We start from the raw sequence: 5,933 nt of genomic DNA, 5'->3' as shown, positions 1-5,933 counted from the left end.
CTGCCCAAGCCCGTTCTTTCCTGATTTCGACTAGGTTATAATTAACCTGTGTTTCTTGCCTGTCCTACTCTGCTCTCTTCCTGTCTCTTATTGTCGCACCAATGGTTTTCCAGCTCGTTTCGTTGCACTATTTGAAGGTGAACCATCTTCGTTAGCCACCACATTTCGATTCCATGCGTTGCTTCACTACTTAAGTTCAATCGGAACGTACTGGACAAAGCAGCTAGCAAGTCATCCCTAAAGTCGAAAAAGTAAACATGCATTGGCAAACTAATCTTCAAGAAAAAAAGACGTGTTTCTAAATATTGGAGTGCTAAAGAATGAAAAGGAAGCAATTCTTGGAAATACAAAATACATATCGCAACCAACTTGGTTCTGACTATTCAAGTGCGGTCAAGAGGATGATCAACAGTGGTGCCTTGTCTGGGCTGATCTGAAGCTTCTCCACGGCCAGGGCGTAGAAAGAGATGATGCGAATGTCAATGCTATAGGTAAGGGCAAATGGAGTACTCGGTCTTCAGTGCCAACCTTCATCTTCACCAAGTGGTCAACGTCGAATCCCTGCAAGCAAGGGGTTACGTGATTCACCCTTTTGCTCGAGACAAGCGGCTCACGCTTCTTGAATCTTTAATAGAAGAGTAATTTTACACCAGCGACTCCAACTTGTAGCAGCGTAACATCGGGCTGCATCGTGCAGGACGGGAAAAACACGCCATTTAGGGGTTTCCTATTTGCATGCCATGACGCTTATGGAGTGTGATCTTTCTCGTTTGATAAGCATCCAGGCAAAAGCATGGTTACATTGCTCCCGGTTAGGGCTATGGGCGTTATGTTGTGCAATCAACAAATAATCTTACTTCAGATGATTTCTCAGTACAGTTTTTTATCACGCGCTGTTCGGATCACCTCCGCCGTCCGTACTTATTATTTAGATGACTTCGTAAAGAGAAACTGTAAAGAGGAAGATGAGCAGCGGCGGCCGCCGCTCCGGTAGCGCGCGGCGCGAGATCGCTGGCTGGATGACCGAAGCTCGGACCGGCATTTTGGCTAGCTGTCGCTAAGTTCCTTTCCCCGGAAATCCTGCTACAATTTGGTGGAGCTGTGCTGAGTACAGCCTTTGGCCAACGTCCTGGAGCTTCGCAGCAGAACGATCGCTCCAGCCATGTCCACCGACGCAAGCCAGTCATCTTCCCTTTCGCCTACGCCCGTCGTTTGCCCTGGCGCTCTCCGACAGCGGGACCCAGCGATTTTTACCGGGTCCGATGATCACGACGTGGAGGATTGGCTTGCCTCCTACGAGCGGGTAAGCGGCCACAATCGGTGGGACGACGGCATGAAATTGAACAACGTGGTGTTTTACCTCTCGGACGTGGCCAGCCTATGGCACAGGAACCATGAATTAGACTTTACCACCTGGTCTGCCTTCAAAAGAGCCTTTTCTGACATCTTTGGGCGCCCTGCAGTACGCAAGCTGCGCGCTGAACAGCGCCTGCGAGTGAGAGCCCAGCTACACGGAGAATCGTTCACGAGTTATATCGAGGATGTCATCAACCTCTGTTCAAGGGTGGACTCGCCTATGACCGAGGCGGACCGGATTAAGCATGTCCTGAAAGGCATCGAAACGGAAGCATTTCAGATGCTTATCGCCCGGAACCCTACCACCGTTGCCGAAGTGTTCAACCTGTGTCAGAGCTACGATGAGCTCCGCAAGCAGCGCATTCTGGTGCTACCACCTTCCGTGCAGCCTGACTCGCTTTCCAGCCTCGCCGTGACAACCTCCCACAGCTCGCTGCTCGACCAGATAAGACTTTGTAAGTGAGGAGGTGGATCGACAGCTGTCACTTCTTCACGGCGTGCAGAGGCCTCCCTCCAACCTGGATCCGACCCTACAAACGGTGATTCGCGAGAAAGTGACCGAAGCGCTACCACCTGTTCGTCCGCCCGTTCCCGCTGCAGCGCCGCTCACATACGCCGACGCCGTCCGAAAACCAAGAGCCGAGCTGTGTGTCCCGTATTATCCTCCGACGCCGCCGCCTGCCTTTCCAACCCGACCACCTCCTGCTCGTGTCAGCCCTTGGCGCACCCGTGACAACCGTCCTATTTGCTATGCATGTGGTGTCCCTGGCCACGTTGAGCGCCTGTGCCGACGCCGTGTGCCACCACCCGTGGATGACCCCAGAACCTACGTCTACGCGGTACCACAGCCCCCGCCACGTCCGTCGGCTGCCGAACAGCTTGATGCCTCCGGTCGCCGCCCGTATTCTCGCCGCCGTTCGCCATCCCCGCGGCGCCGTTCTGTTTCGCCACTGCGTCCTCATTCCCCTATGCGCCAGGAAAACTAGTTGCCGCAGTTCCCGAGGCAAGAATTGCGTATTCGGCGACAAGTTCAAGGCCTCGTTTGTCCCCAGCGAATGTGCTCGACGTTTCTGTGGAGGGCCACACCGCCTTGGCGCTTGTTGATACTGGCGCTGCTGTTTCTGTGATGAATGAGAAACTGTGCCGCAAACTTCGCAAAGTGACGACGCCGTTATCCGGATTTTCGCTTCATACAGCTAATGCGCAGCGAATCTCGCCTTTAGCGGCCTGCACAGCCAGGGTTATCATTCACGGTTCCTTATATACTGTTGAATTCGTCGTTCTCTCATCGTGCTCGCATGACATTATTTTAGGTTGGGACTTTCTTTCCCAACATGAGGCCCTCATCGACTGCGCTCGTGCCGAGCTCGAACTTCTTCCGTGCAGTGCTACCTCGCCTGATACGTCATCTTCGTGGGGCAAACTGTCTGTGGCTGACGACATCGAGATTCCTCCGTGCTCATCTGTTCCTGTCCCTGTCTCCTGCCTCACCGCATCTGACGGCGCCGTCGTCTTTACACCATCCGACGTCTTCATCTCTCGACACGGTCTGCCGCTGCCATTCGCTCTGCTCACTGTTCAAGACGGCTGCAGCCTCATCCCGATCTCGAACCCTTTTTTGAGCCCCTGCATATTTCTCCGTGGCGAATGCCTTGGCCACATTCAGCCCGTCGACTCTTTGGTCAATCCGGAACGATGCGCCGAATCATGTTCTCTTACTACTAATTCTCTTGCTTTGCCCGCATCTCCCGCTGTGGCCACAGACGATGCCTTTGCCGATTCCGTCGACGCCAGTCTTGCCACACCGCAACGCGCCCAACTACTTCACCTACTGAACCAGTTTCGCTCTTCTTTCGACGTGGCTCAAAACCGACTCGGCCGCACGTCTACCGTGACCCATGAGATCGACACGGGAGCCCACTTGCCGCTTCGTCAACGCCCGTACCGAGTTTCGGCAGCCGAACGCCAGATTATCAACACTCAGGTGGACGACATGCTTCAGTGAGGCGTCATTCAACCATCCAGTAGTCCATGGGCCTCTCCTGTGGTTCTAGTGAAGAAAAAAGATGGCACAATACAATTTTGCGTCGATTATCGGCGGCTTAAGATCACCCGCAAAGACGTTTACCCGCTGCCGCGAATCGATGACGCCCTTGACTGCCTCCAAGGCGCGGAGTTCTTTTCTTCTTTAGACCTGCGTTCGGGGTATTGGCAGGTCCCTGTGGCCGAGGCTGACCGTGCCAAGACGGCTTTTGTTACTCCAGATGGCCTGTACGAATTTACCGTCATGCCTTTCGGCCTTTGTAATGCCCCAGCGACTTTCGAGCGAATGATGGACTCCATTTTACGCGGCCTGAAGTGGACCACGTGCCTGTGCTACTTAGATGACATTGTCCTCTTCGCGCCTGATTTTGAGACGCACCTTCACCTCTTGGAGCTCGTGTTGACATGTTTAACTGCCGCGGGGCTCCAACTTAATCTCAAAAAGTGTCGCTTTGGCGCCCGCCAACTGACAATTTTAGGTCACGTCGTCTCTAAGGACGGCGTGCTTCCTGACCCAGCCAAACTTCGTGCCGTCGCTGAGTTCCCCAAGCCGTCGACTCAGAAGGAACTTAGCGACAGCTAGCCAAAATGCCGGTCCGAGCTTCGGTCATCCAGCCAGCGATCTCGCGCCGCGCGCTAGCGGAGCGGCGGCCGCCGCTGCTCATCTTCCTCTTTACAAAACGTTTAATGTAGAAGCGCAGAAGTTTCGAATAGTTGGTATATATTTATGTTGAAAAAACAACGCAAAAAGAAGGAAGAATAGCCGAGAAGTTCACGCCTGGCGGAGGATTCGATCATCCCGCTGCGCTCTTCGGGGCACCAAACTTGTTCTGAACAGCCGCGTAAAAAGGCAGTTAAAGGTGTCTTCCTGTGCTGACTATGTATCTCAGTGCCATGTCAGTGTTATATGTCACACCTCTGAGGAGGGATGGATGCCCAGGCCATTATTGCTCATTGAAGTGAAACGGATCAGGCTTGTGGTTGGCTCCTGCTTTTGTGCGTACCCTCCAGTTTGAGGCGTTTTTTCACCAGGAACATTTACCGAGGAACTAAACTGTGGAAAATACACATAGAAAGGCAGAGAGGTAGAAATGACACCACTGGCGGGGTTTCCAGGTGTTTCTTCATGGCAAGAGAATTCAGAGGCAATATACTAAAGAAAAACGAACAAACGATATCACCACTACACATGAGTTATGCATGGTCACACAAATATAAGTACATGTCCTTCGCAGGTAAGAATTATCATGGCGGGTAACAAAAAACACAACAAAACCCGAAGCCCAGCTATAGGATTGCCGAAGCCGTGGCGAAATCTTCGAAAGAGCAGATATCAGTCCATTGAAACGTTGAATAAGAAAGCATAGACAAGGGAGGCAGGAAAAGCAATTCGCGAACAAAACGGAAACGAAACTGACAAGTCGCTTAAGTAAAAGCGACGGGGATTATGATGATTAATTTTTTTATGGCGTAGGGGCATCTACGAGGGGGTACCCAAAAGAAACCGGACTTATTTTTGTTTGAACTTATTTGTTCACATTTTCAGCACGGACCTTCAATATCCTTCAAAGTACTCTCCACTTACAATGATACGTTTGTCGAATCTTTCATTCCATTTTTCAAAACATTGTTTAAATTCATCTTTTGTGATGCTTGACAGTCCCCCCGTCGTTTTTTTCTTCACCTCAGCAACATCAGCGAAACGCTTTCCATTCACCTGTCTTTTCATTTTACGAAACAAAGAAAGTAGCACATGGCAAGGTCCGGTGAGTATGAGGGTTGAGGAACAGAGGTCATGCCATTTTTGGTCCGAATTTGTCGTAGAGACAGGGCTGTGTGAGCAGGGGCATTGCCATGGTGGAAAAACCAGTCACCCGTCTGCCACAAATCAGGCCGCTTCCACCGAACACTGTTGCCCAATCTTTTCAAAACATCCAAGCAGAAAGCCTGGTTAACTGTCTGACTCTGCGGAACAAATTCTGAATGGACGACTCCTCTCAAGTCGAAAAAACAAATCAGCACTGTTTTGAGGTTCGGTTTCACCTGACGAGCTTTCTTGAGGCGAGGTGAATTTGAAGTTTTCCATTGGCATGACTGTTGCTTTGATTCAGGATTTAATTCAGGAACACTTGAGTTGTACCCATAGCATCGTCCTTGAATGTCTTTCTGAATATTTCAAGAGTTTTCGTTTCACATTTTTCGAGAAAAAATCAGAATTTCACCGGCGCACGCTGTTCACGAAAATCAGCCATTGCAAAAACGACACTCACAGAAAACAGTCGTCACTCTAAAACTCTGCCTAAACTAGTCTGACCTCCTTCAGCGACGGAACTCGGCTTACTGACTCTGGAATGTGCGTTCTATGCACTCCTAGCGGCAAAACGCGGTACCATAGAAGCTGTGCCGATTCAAAAAATTATTCCGGTTTCTTTTGGGTACTCCCTCGTATGGCCAAAGAGCACCAAGGCACAAGGTATTTCTCTTCTATTCAAGGTGAGGTCAGAGGCCCATTTCCCAAGCATTTCACCCTAAAG

Source organism: Amblyomma mixtum, chromosome 1, assembly GCF_055824585.1.
Source record: "Amblyomma mixtum isolate Tamu chromosome 1, ASM5582458v1, whole genome shotgun sequence".
Taxonomy (NCBI): domain Eukaryota; kingdom Metazoa; phylum Arthropoda; class Arachnida; order Ixodida; family Ixodidae; genus Amblyomma; species Amblyomma mixtum.
This window is presented reverse-complemented; position numbering follows the sequence as displayed.